The following is an 18352-nucleotide window of genomic DNA, read 5'->3' as shown; positions in this document are numbered from 1 at the left end:
CCATTATTGTATAAACAAACCAACTCTGACATATTTGCTCATTCAGTATGTGAATGCATGGTGTGTGTCAGATACTGCACTCTGGGAAAGCAGGATAAACCTGGATTAGCCTAAAGCAGGCCTCTTTCCTACCATCACTTCACTTATTTCCTTCAATAGATTTACCACCAGAATTGGGAGCGGGAGCCCACCTCCCCAACTGCAGTGAAGTCTCCAACAGAGCAGAGATCTAATTCAGTGGCATGTCCTCAGTATTTGACAAAAGGTAGGTGCTTAATAAAGTTTAAAATCAACTACGGAGATAGGGCTATCCTCAGGAAACCTGCGAGGCAGTAGCTGATTTTCCTCCTGCCTCCGAGACACTCTGGCTTAGTCTCATTCACCGATTGGCTGCACTGGTCCTCACTGCTGCACTCAGGCTTTCTGGTCCCAGCAAGCAGAGACCACCCTTCCTTGCGGTGCGTGGGCTTCCCCTATGACGGAGCACAGGTTCCAGGCCCTTAGGCTTTAGCAGCTGAAGCATGCAGGCTCGGTAGTTGAGGCATGTGGACTCCAGGTCTGGTACAGGGGCTCAGCTGCTCCACGGCACGTGGGATCTTCCCAGACCAAGGATGGAACCCATGTCTCCTGCAATGGCAGGTGGATTCCCATATGCTGAAGCACCAGGAAATCCTCTTCCTTAGTTTTGATTGGGCAAAAGAACAGTCTTTCACCATGGGCTTGTCAAAAACATACTCTTTCTGTACAACAGAAAACAAGAGATATTCAAAAATCCTGGTCTTCACGGCATTTTATAGAATTAGACAGGAGCTCACAGTCACATTCTTAAGCTGTTTGTTTTAAAAGTGCTTGCATATAGTGTTATCTATTGCAAAGGAACAAATTATCCTAAAATTCAGTCACTTAAAATAACAACAGCCACTTAATCTTGTTCATAGTTTCTGTGGGCCAGGAGTTTGGGAGGGGTGTGAAACTCTGCCTAAAAGGTGACTCATGCACAGAGCTGACAAGCTGGCATTGATGAAGCCGCCTCAGTTTCCTCTCCACCTGGGCCGCTCCACGGACTTGTCGACAGTCTTCACAATGGTGACTTGTTTCCTGGAGTGAGTCATCTAAGAGACCAGGGCAAAAGCTGAAATTTCTTCACTGATCAAGTCTTGGAGGTCACACACCATTACTTCTGCATATTCTATTTTTCACACAGACCATCTCTGTTTCAATGTGGGAGGGGACTACAGAAATGTATGAAATAGAAGATAGGAATATATAAGGGCCACTCTGGAAGCTGACCAACATACATATAAATAGGATAACAGAATTTTAGAAAAGAATGAGTACATTAGGTTAAAAAAGCTTGTAAGGAACAGTCTCAAGAATAACCAGGTTTTCTGAATACTAAGTCTTTCCATCACATCATACTATGAGTTAGTGTGCTAGGTTCCCATCTCTTATTATGTAAAAAATAAATTTCAGAATTTATGAAAAAAATTAAAAATAAAGCTACAATGTGGAAGAAAATGGATAATTATTAAATATAAGTACTGGAAGGGATTTCTTGAGCTTAGTAATAATGGAAAATGAATAAACTTTAATGACTGAAATAATATTAAACTTCTGTAAATAAAAACTTGGAACAAAAAATAAGGAGGTAAATGATTAGCTGGAAGAAAAAAAGAGCTTTCACAAATAGTAGAAGGAAAGAAATCTTAAAAATTAGGGCAGAAATAAATGCAAAAGAAACAAAAGAGCCCATAGCAAAAATCAACAAAGCCAAAAGCTGGTCCTTTGAAGGATAAATAAAATTGACAAACCATTAGCCAGACTCATCAAGAAACAAAGGAAGAAAAATCAAATCAATAAAATGAGAAATGAAAATGGAGTAATCACAACAGACAACACAGAAATACAAAGGATCATAAGAGACTACTATCAGCAATTATATACCAATAAAATGGACAACGTGGAAGAAATGGACAAATTCTTAGAAAAGTACAACTTTCCAAAACTGGACCAGGAAGAAATAGAAAATCTTAACAGACCCATCACAAGCACGGAAATTGAAACTGTAATCAGAAATCTTCCAGCAAACAAAAGCCCAGGTCCAGACGGCCTCACAGCTGAATCCTACCAAAAATTTAGAGAAGAGCTAACACCTATCCTACTCAAACTCTTCCAGAAAATTGCAGAGGAAGATAAACTTCCAAACTCATTCTATGAGGCCACCATCACCCTAATACCAAAACCTGACAAAGATGCCACCAAAAAAGAAAACTACAGGCCAATATTACTGATGAACATAGATGCAAAAATCCTTAACAAAATTCTAGCAATCAGAATCCAACAACACATTAAAAAGATCATACACCATGACCAAGTGGGCTTTATCTCAGGAATGCAAGGATTCTTCAATATCTGCAAATCAATCAATGTAATACACCACATTAACAACTTGAAAAACAAAAACCATATGATTATCTCAATAGATGCAGAGAAAGCTTTTGACAAAATTCAACACCCATTTATAATAAAAACTCTTCAGAAAGCAGAAATAGAAGGAACATACCTCAACATAATAAAAGCTATATATGACAAACCCGCAGCAAACATTATCCTCAATGGTGAAAAATTAAAGCATTTCCTCTAAAGTCAGGAACAAGACAAGGGTGCCCACTTTCACCATTACTATTCAACATAGTTTTGGAAGTTTTGGCCACAGCAATCAGAGCAGAAAAAGAAATAAAAGGAATCCAAATTGGAAAAGAAAAAGTAAAACTCTCACTGTTTGCAGATGACATGATCCTCTACAGAGAAAACCCTAAAGACTCCACCAGAAAATTACTAGAACTAATCAATGAATATAGTAAAGTTGCAGGATATAAAATCAACACACAGAAATCCCTTGCAGTCCTATACACTAATAATGAGAAAATAAAAAGAGAAATTAAGGAAACAATTGCATTCACCATTGCGATGAAAAGAATAAAATACTTAGGAATATATCTACCTAAAGAAACTAAAGACCTATCTATCAGATCAGATCAGATCAGTCACTCAGTCATGTCCAACTCTTTGCGAACTCATGAATCGCAGCACGCCAGGCCTCCTCGTCCATTACCAACTCCCGGAGCTCACTCAGACTCATGTCCATCCAACCATCTCATCCTCTGTCGTCCCCTTCTCCTCTTGCCCCCAATCCCTCCCAGCATCAGAGTCTTTTCCAATGAGTCAACTCTTCACATGAGGTGGCCAAAGTACTGGAGTTTCAGCTTTAGCATCATTCCTTCCAAAGAAATCCCAGGGCTGATCTCCTTTAGAATGGACTGGTTGGATCTCCTTGCAGTCCAACGGACTCTCAAGAGTCTTCTCCAACATCACAGTTCAAAAGCATCAGTTCTTCAGCGCTCAGCCTTCTTCACAGTCCAACTCTCACATCCATACATGACCATAGGAAAAACCATGACCTTGACTAGATGAACCTTTGTTGGCAAAGTAATGTCCCTGCTTTTGAATATGCCATCTAGGTTGGTCATAACTTTCCTTCCAAGGAGTAAGCGTCTTTTAATTTCATGGCTGCAGTCACCATCTGCAGTGATTTTGGAGCCCAGAAAAATAAAGTCTGACACTATTTCCACTGTTTCCCCATCTATTTCCCATGAAGTGATGGGACCAGATGCCATGATCTTCGTTTTCTGAATGTTGAGTTTTAAGCCAACTTTTTCACTCTCCATTTTCACTTTCATCTAGAGGCTTTTTAGTTCCTCTTCACTTTCTGCCATAAGGGTGGTGTCATCTGCATATCTGAGGTTATTGATATTTCTCCCTGCAATCTTGATTCCAGCTTGTGTTTCTTCCAGTCCAGCGTTTCTCATGATGTAATCTGCATATAAGTTAAATAAACAGGATGACAATATACAGCCTTGACGTACTCCTTTTCCTCTTTGGAACCACTTTGTTGTTCCATGTCCAGTTCTAACTGTTGCTTCCTGACCTGCATACAAATTTCTCAAGAGGCAGGTCAGGTGGTCTGGTATTCCCATCTCTTTCAGAATTTTCCACAGTTTATTGTGATCCACACAGTCAAAGGCTTTGACATAGTCAGTAAAGCAGAAATAGAGGTTTTCCTGGAACTCTCTTGCTTTTTCCATGATCCAGCGGATGTTGGCAATTTGATCTCTGGTTCCTCTGCCTTTTCTAAAACCAGCTTTAACATCTGTAAGTTCATGGTTCACATATTGCTGAAGCCTGGCTTGGAGAATTTTGAGCATTACTTTACTAGCGTGTGAGATGAGTGCAATTGTGCGGTAGTTTGAGCATTCTTTGGCATTGCCTTTGGGATTGGAATGAAAACTGACCTTTTCCAGTCCTGTGGCCACTGCTGAGTTTTCCAAATTTGCTGGCATGTTGAGTGCAGCACTTTCACAGCATCATCTTTCAGGATTTGGAATAGCTCAACTGGAATTCCATCACCTCCACTAGCTTTGTTCGTAGTGATGCTTTCTAAGACCCACTTGACTTCACATTCCAGGATGTCTGGCTCTAGGTCAGTGATCACACCATCGTGATTATCTGGGTCGTGAAGATCTTTTATGTACAGTTCTTCTGCGTATTCTTGCCATCTCTTCTTAAAATCTACTGCTTCTGTTAGGTCCATACCATTTCTGTCCTTTATCAAGCCCATCTTTGCATGAAATGTTCCCTTGGTATCTCTGATTTTCTTGAAGAAGCTCTCGTCTTTCCCTTTCTGTTGTTTTCCTCTATTTCTTTGCATTGATCTCCGAGGAAGGCTCTCTTATCTCTTCTTGCTATTCTTTGGAACTCTGCATTCAGATGCTTATATCTTTCCTTTTCTCCTTTGCTTTTCGATTCTCTTCTTTTCACAGCTACTTGTAAGGCCTCCCCAGTCAGCCATTTCGCTTTTTTGCATTTCTTTTCCATGGGGATGGTCTTGATCCCTGTCTCCTGTACAATATCATGAACCTCATTCCATAGTTCATCAGGCACTCTATCTATCAGATCTCGGCCCTTAAATTTATTTCTCACTTCTAATGTATAATCATAAGGGATTTGATTTAGGTCATACCTGAATGGTCTAGTGGTTTTCTCTACTTTCTTCAATTTAAGTCTGAATTTGGCAATAAGGAGTTCATGGTCTGAGCCACAATCAGCTCCTGGTCTTGTTTTTGTTGACTGTATAGAGCTTCTCCGTCTTTGGCTGCAAAGAATATAATCAATCTGATTTCGGTGTTGACCATCTGGTGATGTCCATGTGTAGAGTCTTCTCTTGTGTTGCTGGAAGAGGGTGTTTGTTATGACCAGTGCATTTTCTTGGCAAAACTCTATTAGTCTTTGCCCTGCTTCATTCCGTATTCCAAGGCCAAATTTGCCTGTTACTCCAGATGCTTCTTGACTTCCTATTTTGTATTCCAGTCCCCTATAATGAAAAGGACATCTTTTTTGCATGTTAGTTCTAAAAGGTCATGTCAGTCTTCATAGCACCGTTCAACTTCAGCTTCTTCAGCATTACTCGTTGGGGCATAGACTTGGATTACTGTGATATTGAATGATTTGCCTTGGAAACGAACAGAGATCATTCTCTTGTTTTTGAGATTGCATCCAAGTACTGCATTTTGGACTCTTTTGTTCACCATGATGGCTACTCCATTTCTTCTGAGGGATTCCTGCCCACAGTAGTAGATATAATGGTCATCTGAGTTAAATTCACCCATTCCAGTCCATTTCAGTTCGCTGATTCCTAGAATGTCGACTTTAAATCTTGCCATCTCTTGTTTTACCACTTCCAATTTGCCTTGATTTATGGACCTGACATTCCAGGTTCCTATGCAATATTGCTCTTTACAGCATCGGACCTTGCTTCTATCACCAGTCACATCCACAGCTGGGTATTGTTTTTGCTTTGGCTCTATCCCTCCATTCTTTCTGGAGTTATTTCTCCACTGATCTCCAGTAGCATATTGGGCACCTACTGACCTGGGGAGTTCCTCTTTCAGTATCCTATCATTTTGCCTTTTCATACTGTTCATGGGGTTCTCAAGGCAAGAATACTGAAGGGGTTTGCCATTCCCTCTCCATTGGACCACATTTTGTCAGATGTCTCCACCATGACCTGCCCATCTTGGGTTGCCCCAAGGGCATGGCTTAGTTTCACTGAGCTAGACAAGGCTGTGGTCCTAGTGTGATTAGATTGAATAGTTTTCTGTGAGTATGGTTTCAGTGTGTCTGCCTTCTGATGCCCTCTTGCAACACCTACCATCTTACTTAGGTTTCTCTTACCTTGGGCGTGTGGTATCTGTTCACAGCTGCTCCAGCAGAGTGCAGCCAATGCTCCTTACCTTGGACGAGGGGTATCTCCTCAGCGCCGGCCTTCCTGACCTTCAACGTGGGATATCTCCTCTAGGCCTTCCTGTGCCTGCGCAGCCACGGCGTGGGGTTGGTCCTCCCTCCACCACCCCTGGACTTGGGCATGGGGTTGCTCCTCCTGGCCACCACCCCTGGCCTCAGGCTTAAGGGCATGGGGTATCTCGTCCCAGCTGCCGCCCCTGACCTCGGACGCGGGGTAACTCCTCTCGTCACTGCCCCTGACCTCGGACGCTGGGTATCCCCTCTCGGCCGCCCCCCTGACCTCGGAAATGGGATAGCTCCTCTCGGCCGTTCCTGCTCCGTCGCAGTCTGACACTCTTGGCCGCTGCCCCTGACCTCAGACATGGGGTAACTCCTCTTGGCCACTGCCCTTTGGGCATGGGGTCCTCCCGGCTTCTGCCCCTGACTTTAGGCATGGGGTAGCTATATATAGAAAACTATAAAACACTGGTGAAAGAAATCAAAGAGGACACTAATAGATGGAGAAATATACCGTGTTCATGGATTGGAAGAATCAATATAGGGAAAATGAGTGTACTACCCAAAGCAACCTATAGATTCAGTGCAATCCCTAACAAGCTACCAATGGTATTCTTCACAGACTTAGAACAAATATTTTCACAATTTGTATGGAAATACAAAAAAAACCTCGAATAGCCAAAGCAATCTTGAGAAAGAATGGAACTGGAGGAATCAACCTGCCTGACTTCAGTCTCTACTACAAAGCCACATTCATCAAGACAGTATGGTACTGGCACAAAGACAGAAATATAGATCAATGGAACAAAATAGAAAGCCCAGAGATAAATCCACGCACATATGGAAACCTTATGTTTGACAAAGGAGGCAAGAATATACAATGGAGAAAAGACAATCTCTTTAACAAGTGGTGCTGGGAAAACTCGTCAACCACTTGTAAAAGAATGAAACTAGAACACTTTCTAACACCATACACAAAAATAAACTCAAAATAAATTAAAGATCTAAACATAAGACCAGAAACTATAAAACTCCTAGAGGAGAACATAGGCAAAACACTCTCCGACATACATCACAGCAGGATCCTCTATGACCCACCTCCCAGAATATTGGAAATAAAAGCAAAAATAAACAAATGGGACATAATTAAACTTAAAAGCTTCTGCACAACTAAGGAAACTATAAGCAAGGTGAAAAGACAGCCTTCAGAATGGGAGAAAATAATAGCAAATGAAGCAACTGACAAACAACTAATCTCAAAAGTATACAAGCAACTCCTACAGCTCAACTCCAGAAAAATAAATGACCCAATCAAAAAATGGGCCAAAGAACTAAACAGACATTTCTCCAAAGAAGACATACAGATGGCTAACAAATACATGAAAAGATGATCAACATCACTCATTATCAGAGAAATGCAAATCAAAACCACTATTAGGTACCATTTCATGCCAGTCAGAATGGCTGCAGTCCAAAAGTCTATAAGCAATAAATGCTGGAGAGGGTGTGGAGAAAAGGGAACTCTCTTGCACTGTTGGTGGGACTGCAAACTAGTATAGCCACTATGGAGAACAGTGTGGAGATTCCTTAAAAAACTGGAAATAGAACTGCCTTATGATCCAGCAATCCCACTGCTGGGCATACACACTGAGGAAACCAGAAGGGAAAGAGACACGTGTACCCCAATGTTCATCGCAGCACTGTTTATAATAGCCAGGACATGGAAGCAACCTAGATGTCCATCAGCAGATGAATGGATAAGAAAGCTGTGGTACATATACACAATGGAGTATTACGCAGCCATTAAAAAGAATGCATTTGAGTCAGTTCTAATGAGGTGGATGAAACTTGAGCCTATTATACAGAGTGAAGTAAGCCAGAAAGAAAAACACCAATACAGTATACTAACGCATATATATGGAATTTAGAAAGATGGTAACAATAACCCTGTATACGAGACAGCAAAAGAGACACTGATGTATAGAACAGTCTTTTGGACTCTGTGGGAGAGGGAGAGGGTGGGATGATTTGGGAGAATGGCATTGAAACATGTATAATATCATATATGAAACGAGTCGCCAGTCCAGGTTTGATGCACGATACTGGATGCTTGGGGCTGGCGCACTGGGATGACCCAGAGGGATGGTATGGGGAGGGAGGTGGGAGGAGGGTTCAGGATGGGGAACACATGCATACCTGTGGAGGATTCATTTTGATATATGGCAAAACCAATACAATATTGTAAAGTTAAAAAATTAAATAAAATTTAAAAAAATAAAAAATATTTTACCTTGGTGGCTTCTATTGCTTCTGATGTGAAGTTAGGTATCATTCTTAATGATGTTTCCCAGAATACAATATGGAAAGTGTCCATGGATATTGGCAAGCTTGTTTCCACTTAAATAGATTTTTGAATTTGCCTTCAATCATTGCAGTGAAAGTTGCAATCTTCTGCCAAAACCAGAGTGGTGGACTTGCAGAATTCCTGACTCAAATTTATGGCTTTCCTCATAGCATTGCTCCTGAATAAGGAGATTGTTTTATAGGAAGTCAAGTATGGCAGTGAGTGGAAATGCTTGCTATGAGCAAAGAGGTTATGGGATGTGTAATAGAAGAGGTAGTTATAAATACCAGCTATAATCATGTGGTCATTTTCAGGAATGAGAACAATAATACTTATGTGAATTTGTTTTTCATTTTGATATAAATATATTTATGTATTACATTAACCAATTTTAATTCCCCTCTCCCATTTGCCTGCATTTAGTAATGTAAGATATGTTAATATAAGTCTATCTTATATCTTATTATAGCTTAGTAGTGAAGATAAAGGATACAATGGGAGAATGTGGCTTAGCTAGAAAAGAAAATAACTTCCCTCCCAAATGGATAAATGAACTTGCTATAATCTTTGCAGGATGAGGTTAAAATCTTTTGGGTTGAATGAGGAATTACTGCATTATATTAGCAAGAACTGTGGTGTTGGAAAAGACTCTTGAGAGTCTCTTGGACTACAAGGAGATCGAGCCAGCCAATCCTAAAGGAAATCAATCCTGAATATTCATTGGAAGGACTGATGCTGAAGCTGAAACTCCAGTAATTTGGCCACTTGATGAGAAGAGTCACTTATTGGGAAAGACCCTGGTGCTTGGAAAGATTGAACACAAAAGGAGAAGGGGGCAGCAGAGGATGAGATGGTTAGATAGCATTACCAAATCAAAGGTAATGCTTTGAATTTGAGCAAACTCTGGAAGACGGTGGAGGATAGAGGAGCCTGGCATGCTGCAGTCCATGGGGTCACAAAAAGTCAGACATGACTTAGTGACTGAACAGCAACAACATTAGCAAGAAGCATAGTTTTTCTTTCTTTATTCAAAAGTTGTTAAGAGAGTACAGATGATGCCAGGTTAACAAAGAGGGTACTGTAGCAGCTTTGTACTATCTAAACTAACTGGAAATATCTTTCCCAGAAAGTGCTTCCTGTATTGTTCTTGGTTAGGGTTGGCCACAAAAGAAATTTATGTAACATTTGCAAGATGATTGTGATGAAGTAGCCATAGGTTTTATGTTTTGGGGGTTGGTACAGGGCTCCAGGGACTACGGTTGTTCACTCATATTGCTGCTGATTTGATAGCTCAACTTATTGTTGGCTCACAACTCCTTCACTTCCCACCAAACCTCCTCCTTGTCTTCTCTGTTTTGGGCTGAGTATGCAGGTAGCATGACACAAAATGACACCCTCTTCTCCTAAGGTCACCCACTACTGTGAGACTGAAGAAGGTGAAACAGACAAATTTTAGTGTGTCTTGGTGGTTTCCATTTACCTCGTGGCTCTAGTTTGTCCTTATGAGTCATAGTTTGTCCAGGCTCTGGTCTATATCCAACTTTCTTCTTCAAATATTACTCTAGCTGACAAACAATGAGTTCAGTCTCAACATCAGATACCAAGATAACAGTTTTGTATACACTCTTCCACCAGATCTAGCAATTACCTGAGTCCTACTCTTTATAACTAATTTCTTATTCCACACCACTGGTGGTTCTGCTTCTCTGATTGTACCTTCAGTGACACAAAACTAAGAATAAAGGACTAAGGAAATTATTTTTATGATAATTCCAAGTAACTATACCCAGATTTGTGATGCGAGTGTATTTTAGTGAAACTGTCACTTTAAATTATTTATGGAGCAAGTTTAGACAACTTTACACATGTTCTGTATGATTGATTTAAAGTCAAAAATTCAAGAGGAGAATGTTAACAGTAGAAAATTACTCTGGATGTCAAATAACAAGGAAGAAGCTTTTATTTAGAATTAAATTCTATGATCCAGACCACAGATGAAGCAACCACACGATTACCATTTCTTGCTGGGATCTGCAGGTGTGCATTTCAGCTGGAGTCCTGCAGCAGGGAGGCTCTCTGTTATTAAGCTCTGGGGTTTTTGTTCAGCTTTTCCCATTACTTCAACCACTGTGAGTTCACGGAGAGCACAGAAGTACTTTGCAGTATCTTCCAGCTGTAAGGCTGAAATGGTGAGGCTGATGGAGTTATCTGCTTTCTGGAAGTTTACAGAGTAACGGCCGTCCCTTGCATTCCCATCTTCTGAATACTGACGAATGAGGTAAGTCATCTGTCCACTGGGAAGCTGCTTGTACCAAAAAATGTAGTAGGAGTTTATGTACCAACTGACTTCATACTGACAGTTCAGAGTGACTGACTGCTCCACTTGACGGGTTATGTCTGGCTGGTCTTGAGTAACTTTCTGGGCCACACCAGATCCTGTGGAAAAAATCAGAAAACAGAGATGAAGCAGTGAATAAAATAGTGTAGGAATTAGACTCATTTAGGTCTCCAAAAAGAAAAACTAAACTGAAATCTTAAGATGCTTGCTTTTCTCCAGTCTTCCTTTCCTCCCCAAGTCCCGGTGAATCACCACGTGTCTGTGTGCAGGCCTTTCACCCTGAACACGCGCACCCATGTTTGAGAGCATCCCTACCAGAGAAGGTGACGGCCAGGAGCACCCAGAACAGGCTGGAGAGCGGCATGAGGCATGGATTCCCCTACACAAATCTGTTTAATTCTGCCTCAGGCTGAGAGTTGAGTGTCTTTAAGTGCCTGAGAGCACATATACATAGTACCTGGGTTCCTTGTGACTCTCCCCCAAGACAGGAAGTGGGGTTTGTCATGTAGATCAACCACATGGTCTGTGCACAGATGGAAAAAGTCTCAGTTCAGTTCAGTTGCTCAGTCCTGTCCGACTCTTTGTGACCCCATGGACTGCAGCATGCCAGGCTTCCCTGTCCATCACCAATTCCCAGAATTTACTCAAAGTCATATCCATTGAGTCGATGATGCCATCCAACCATCTCATCCTCTGTCATCCTGTTCTCCTGCCTTCAATCTTCCCCATCACCAGGGTCTTTTCAAATGAGTCAGTTTTTCGCATCAGGTGGTTAAAGTATTGTAGTTTCAGCTTCAGTATCAGTCCTTTCAATGAATATTCAGAACTGATTTCCTTTAGGAGGTACTGGTTTGATCTCCTTGCAGCCCAAGGGACTCTCAAGAGTTTTCTCCAATGCTACAGTTCAAAAGCATCAATTCTTTGGTACTCAGCTTTTTTTTATGGTCCAACTCTCACATCCATACATGACTACTGGAAAAACCATAGCTTTAAGTATATGACTACTATCTGGCTCACCACAAATCTTTACTTTGTCTACCTATTTTTCCCTGGTCATTACGTTCGGCAGATCCTGAAAAGGGGCATGAAGAAAGCAATTAATATTAAAGGTTAGAACTGAAGGAAACTGAAGATTAAACAAGTTGGCATACATCGGTAATTTTCAGTAAAATGATTTTTCCATCCTGTTTAAGATATAATTTTGTATAGCCTATGAAACATTCTTGTAATCTACTGATTAGTCATTCATTAGCCTTTACTTACTTGTCTCCATCCAGAATCTAGTGACTGTTTTAAAATATTCACAGATCTTAGGCCTTCTGGGTGAAAAGCAATCTTATCCAAAATAATTAATGTATATCTCTCTCTCTATTTTTTTTGTTTTTTTACTGAGTTCCAGGGCTCTCCTCAGATTTTTCAATAAATAAAATTACTTCAACATGAAATGATTTTTTAAAAAATCAGTCCATCTGAATTTCAGAGCCTATTCAGTGGTTTGTATTTAAATGAAATTTAACAGGAATAAAATATTCTTTTGAAATCTGATATTGCTTCTTATGTATTAGATTTTGAGGGGGATTAGGGTATTCAATCCTGTTACCTCTAAATGTAGAATTGTACTTATTAGATCATGTGTCCTAGAATTATCATGTCACATTTTCTGTCTCATCAGTCCAGAGTATTCAGTCTCACTTGTTAGTCACTCATTATTATTTCTCTTTGTAAAATAAAGTTAAGATAGACATGCTGGAGTTTTCTCTGATGTAATGCTATAATGAACTCCTATGAAACTCAATATCTACAGATTGCAAACACTTAGTACCTGTCAACCCCACAGAAGCTGGTGACTGAAGTTTTGTAAACTGTTTCATGTTCATGTGGAATGCAGCTGTCAACTTTCCATTTGGTTTCATTGCTGTAATACATGAATTAATATAAAAGAACCAAAAGCAAATAGACAAGTAGAAAAGAAAATACAGACAAGTTCTAAAACAGTGCTAGTTCTCATAATTTAAGATCAAATAACTCATGAATAAGTGAAGCAGAAAGGAAAGGTTGTATTTATCTGAGGCATCTACTCTTCTGTCCCATTTCACTTCTGAGTGCTGATAGGCAATGAATGCCTGGGCTTGAAATTATTTGTAACTAAGCAGAGGAGATCATGAATGACCACAGCAGCCTGTGCAGCAGCATGATATTATAAAATATAGATATATATTAATACAATAATTGCATATATTTTAGGAAACTGATACTGATAAAATTTTTTATCAAAATACAGACCATAATATTATACATCAGTTTTTGTATGTGCTCTTTGGTTTTGATATGAAGCTCTATGAAGTTTTATCTCATATATAGGTTCTTGTACCACCACTAAAATCATGACACAGAATTGTTCCATTTCTCTAAAGAAACCTCTTTGCATACCCTCCCTATCCCTGCAATTCTTTATAACCCCAGTAATTACTGATACCCTTTTCATCTCTGTATTTTGTCCTTTTGAGAATGTTGTATAAGTAGAATCATACTAGCTATATAATCATAATAATCCAATAAGTGTAATCATACACCATGTCGCCCCTGAGATTGACTTTTTTTTTCATTCACCATAGCATCCTGAGATCCATCTAGGCTATATTTGTTTAGTAGCTAAGTTCTGTCTGACTCTTTTATGACCCCATATACTGTAGCCCGCCAGGCTCCTTTGTCTATGGAATTTCCCAGGCAAAAATACTGGACTGAGTTGCCATTTCCTTCTCCAGGAATCTTCCCAACCCAAGGAAAAAAACCCAGGTCTTCTGCATTTCAGGCAGATTCTTTACCACTGATCCACCTAGGAAGGCCCATCTAGGCTACTAAATGTATCAGTAGTCTGTTTCTTTTAATCGCTACAAACTGTCACCAACTTCTGGTATTGATTTCGGTTTTTTGACTTTCCAGTGGTAAGAAAGCGATACACATTCAGTAGAAACCATGCTTGGAATTTTTAAATTTGATCTTTTCCCATCCTAGCAACATGTGGCGTATTTTCCAGAATGACTGGACCATTCTGGGTGACTCTGGGCAGCAGCAGTGAGCTGAGCTCCTGGCAGCAGTGAGCTGAGCTCCTGCCCAGCCCTGAAATCATGAGCGTAAACAACCGACAGGCTTACATTCATTCTTCACTCATACAACCATTCTGGTTTTCACTTTCAGTGTGTGTGTGCTAAGTCGCTGCTGTTGTGTCCAACTCTTTGTGACACTCTGGACTGTAGCCCAGCAGGCTCCTCTGTCCATGGAATTCTCTAGGCAAGAATACTGCAGTGGGCTTCCATGTCCTCCTCCAGGGGATCTTCCCCATCCAGGGATTGAACCTGTGTCTTTTATGTCTCTTTCATTGGCAGGCAGGTTCTTTACCACTAGCATCACCTGGGAAGCCCCACTTTAAGTAAGGTACTCAATAAATTACATGAGATTTTCAATACTTTTGTATAAAGTAGACTTTGTGTTAGATTATTTCTCCCATCTGTAGGATAATGTAAATGTTGAGCACCTTCAGGAGAGGCTGGGTTATGTATATTAAATGCATTTTCCATCTATGATACTCTCAACTGAAAATGGTTTATTGAGGCACAACTCTATTGAAAGTTGAGAAAAATCGGTAAATAAGATGTTATTGTACAGATGTATTACAGTTGCATTTACCCAGTGAAAGATACTTGGCTGATTTCCAGTTTTTGGTGACCACAAATATAGCTGCCATGAATATTCAGGTACAGATTTTTGTGTGAATGTTTTTCATTTTTTAAGCATAAATACCCAGGAGTGTGCTTTGCTGAGTTGTAAGGTAAGTGAGTATTTAAGCTTATGCAAAACTCTTGGAATGTTTTCCAGAATGACTGAAGCATTCACCCACCAGCAATGTATGAGTGATCCAATTTCTCTGCATCTTTATTGCATCTGCAATATGCATCTGCATATTACATCTGCATCTGTATTGTCAATATTTTTAATTTTAGCATTTATGATAGATGTGAAGTGGTATTGCTTTGTGGTTCTGCTTTATTGACTATGCCAAAGCCTTTGACTATGTGGATCACAATAAACTGTGGAAAATTCTGAAAGAGATGGGAGTACCAGACCACCTGACCTGCCTCTTGAGAAACCTGTATGCAGGCCAGGAAGCAACAGTTAGAACTGGACATGGAACAACAGACTGGTTCCAAATAGGAAAAGGAGTATGTCAAGGCTGTATAATTAACTTCTATGCAGAGTACATCATGAGAAATGCTGGGCTGGAAGAAGCACAAGCTGGAATCAAGATTGCTGGGAGAAATATCAATAACCCCAGATATGCAGATGACACCACCCTTATGGCAGAAAGTGAAGAGGAACTAAAAAGCCTCTTGATGAAAGTGAAAGTGGAGAGTGAAAAAGTTGGCTTAAAACTCAACATTCAGAAAACGAAGATCATGGCATCCGGTCCCATCACTTCATGGGAAATAGATGGGGAAACAGTGGAAATAGTGTCAGACTTTATTTTTTGGGGCTCCAAAATCACTGCAGATGGTGACTGCAGCCATGAAATTAAAAGACGCTTACTCCTTGGAAGGAAAGTTATGACCAACCTAGATAGCATATTCAAAAGCAGAGACATTACTTTGCCAACAAAGGTCCGTCTAGTCAGGGCTATGGTTTTTCCAGTAGTCATGTATGGATGTGAGAGTTGGACTGTGAAGAAGGCTGAGTGCCGAAGAATTGATGCTTTTGAACTGTGGTGTTGGAGAAGACTCTTGAGGGTTCCTTGGACTGCAAGGAGATCCAACCAGTCCATTCTAAAGGAGATCAGTCCTGGGTGTTCATTGGAAGGACTGATGCTGCAGCTCAATCTCTAGTACTTTGGCCACATCATGCAAAGAGTTAACTCATTGGAAAAGACTCTGATGCTGGGAGGGATTGGGGGCAGGAAGAGAAGCGGACAACAGAGGTTGAGATGGCTGGATGGCACCACTGACTCAATGGACATGAGTTCACGTAAACTCCAGGAGTTGGTGATGGACAGGGAGGCCTGGCGCGCTGCGATTCATGCGGTCGCAAAGAGTCGGACACGACTGAGCGACTGAACTGAACTGAACTACTAACAACACTGACCATCTCTCTATATGCTTATTTCCTTACCACATAGCTCTTTGGTAAAGTGTCTGAATCTTTTGTCCAGTTTTCAACTGCATTGTTTGTTTCCTCCTGCTGAGTTTTGAACAGTTCATTGTATTCTAAGTACACTTTTTTTATGAAAATGTATTTTGCAAATGTTTCTGGCCATTTTGTGGTTTATCTTTTTTCTTCTCTTAACTGTGTCTTTCACAGAGCAAACATTGTTAATTTTGATGAAATCTAAGTTATTTATGTTGTATGGATTGTGTTTTGGTGTCATGTCAAAAATCTTTTTGTCTTACCCTAGGTCATGAAGATATTCTCTTATGTATTTCCTAAAAGATTTAATATTACATTTTATAGTTGGATGTATAGTTCATTTTGAGACTGTACACAATTTTTTGTATAAGATGTAATATTTAGGTCAATTTTCAATTATTTTCCAAGAATATACAATCATCCCAACCTCATTTGCTCATAAGACTATGTTGTTACCTCTATTGAACTGTCTTTACATTTGTCAAAAAATAAGTTTTCCTGTGTGGATCTACTTCTACACATTTACTCAGTGACATAAACTTGTTAATGATATTCTTTCATTACATTTATAACATTATAGAGCTTGTAGAATGGTTCTCTTTTTTATTACTTATATTAATAATTTGTCTTTTTTCTTTTTTCCCTTGATAATTATACCTAGGAATATATCGATTTTATTAATCATTTTAACAATATTAAATTTGTGTTTCATGGTTATCGCTATAGTTTTATTTATATCTCACCAATTGAACATTTTATTATTACATCTTTCATTTTATGTTGGGTTTACTTTGCTTTTCTATCATTTTTTGCTGAGTCTTCATAACATTGTTTCAACATCTTTCTTTAGTAATATAAGTACTTAAAAAGATAAATTTCCTTTTATGTATTATTTTAGCTCCATCTCATACATATTTATATAATGTGCTCTCACAATATTTACTTTCAAAATATTTTCTAATAGCCATTGTAATTGCTTCTTTAACCTAGAGTTATTTTAAAGTTAGTGCATATAATCCAAATATTTTGGAGTTTCTAGAGACATCTCTTTGCACTTGATTTTCTATATCATTTCCTTGTTGGTCAAAGAATAAATTCTGTATAATTTCAGTTTTATTAAATATATTAAGACTTGTTATGCACACACTGATGTGTGTGTGTGTGTTTGTATGTGTTTCATCTACACAGCAAAATGTGGCTGGAGCCTCGGCTGCAGGTTTGAGTACAGGCTGCAGGTGCCTGGGGAGCACTGTGCTGCACAGCACAGAAGTAAGTGCCTGAGTCTGTGGTCTGCGAAGAGGAAATGTGCAGTGAGCTGCGGCGTTCTTTAGGGACTGTGGTGGCCGTTAATCTTCCATCCTGCTTTGTCCCTGAAGGAATGTAAAACAGCTGTATGATGTGGCCCCCAGAGTTCTGAAGATACCAAATCACACTCTGTGGGGAAGTGGAAAAATTACACAGAATTGTGTAGCTGGCTCCCTCCTGGAGACTCAGGGCTGGGGGACTCTGCTCCACATCCACCCCTCGCACACCTGATGAGGAAAGAGGAACAGTCACTGGTGAGGGTCACTGTAACTCCTACTAAACCCTGAAAGTGCCCTCCCCATCCCCATAGATGATGAGAAAGATAAAAAGTCTGCAGGACTTGTCAGCTCCTTTCCCTCCCCCAACAATAGAGCAGCACCTCATTCCTTCAGATCCCCTGTGGGGCAGCCCCAACTCACAGCAAACCTGGGCAAACAGAAGCCCCAGCACAGTGCCTGCTAGCCTCTTCATGATGCTTCCTCTTCTTGTTGGGACATTTTCACTGTAAGACACTTAACTAAACCCCGAGGGAGGGAGGGAGTGTCGTAAGTCGTTCCTGCTACTGCAGCCAATCAGCTCACCCAACAAATCCTGCTCAGGTGACACTGACAGGATGCCCCACCCTCCCACCGCAGCCAACTCAGAATGTGCTGCCAGGGGTAGATGAGAGAAGGAAAGAGAAAGATCATTATTTTATGACTTAAGGGATACTTTCTGAGAACATACCTGAGAACGCAGACTCTGGTTTGGAATTTGGGTGAATTTTAGGGAAAAGAAAGCAAAAATTAACTGTATAGCCCCGTCCTCCTCTCACATGGCATGAATGCAGTAGA

At 40.2% G+C, this 18352-nt stretch overlaps 1 long non-coding RNA gene and 1 pseudogene across 2 annotated transcripts; both read right to left on the bottom strand.

Moving 5' to 3' along the window:
* Positions 1 to 10712: 10712 nt before the first annotated feature.
* On the bottom strand, positions 10713 to 11525 carry LOC147365039 (T cell receptor delta variable 1 pseudogene; annotated as a pseudogene). Its single transcript, XR_015133782.1, has 2 exons — positions 11355 to 11525; positions 10713 to 11137 (listed from the first exon to the last, which is right to left on the bottom strand). The product of XR_015133782.1 is annotated as a T cell receptor delta variable 1 pseudogene (transcript).
* Positions 11526 to 17312: 5787 nt separating this feature from the next.
* LOC147365038 (uncharacterized) lies at positions 17313 to 18038 on the bottom strand. The gene is made up of 2 exons (XR_015133561.1): positions 17939 to 18038; positions 17313 to 17746 (listed from the first exon to the last, which is right to left on the bottom strand). It is a non-coding gene; the product is annotated as an uncharacterized LOC147365038 (long non-coding RNA).
* Between the last annotated feature and the right edge of the window lie 314 nt (positions 18039 to 18352).

Source organism: Bos grunniens, chromosome 10 (genome assembly GCF_055505025.1).
Source record: "Bos grunniens cultivar Pamir isolate PY7600 chromosome 10, Bosgru_T2T1.0, whole genome shotgun sequence".
In the NCBI taxonomy this organism is placed as follows: Eukaryota; Metazoa; Chordata; class Mammalia; order Artiodactyla; family Bovidae; genus Bos; species Bos grunniens.
This window is presented reverse-complemented; position numbering and strand designations above follow the sequence as displayed.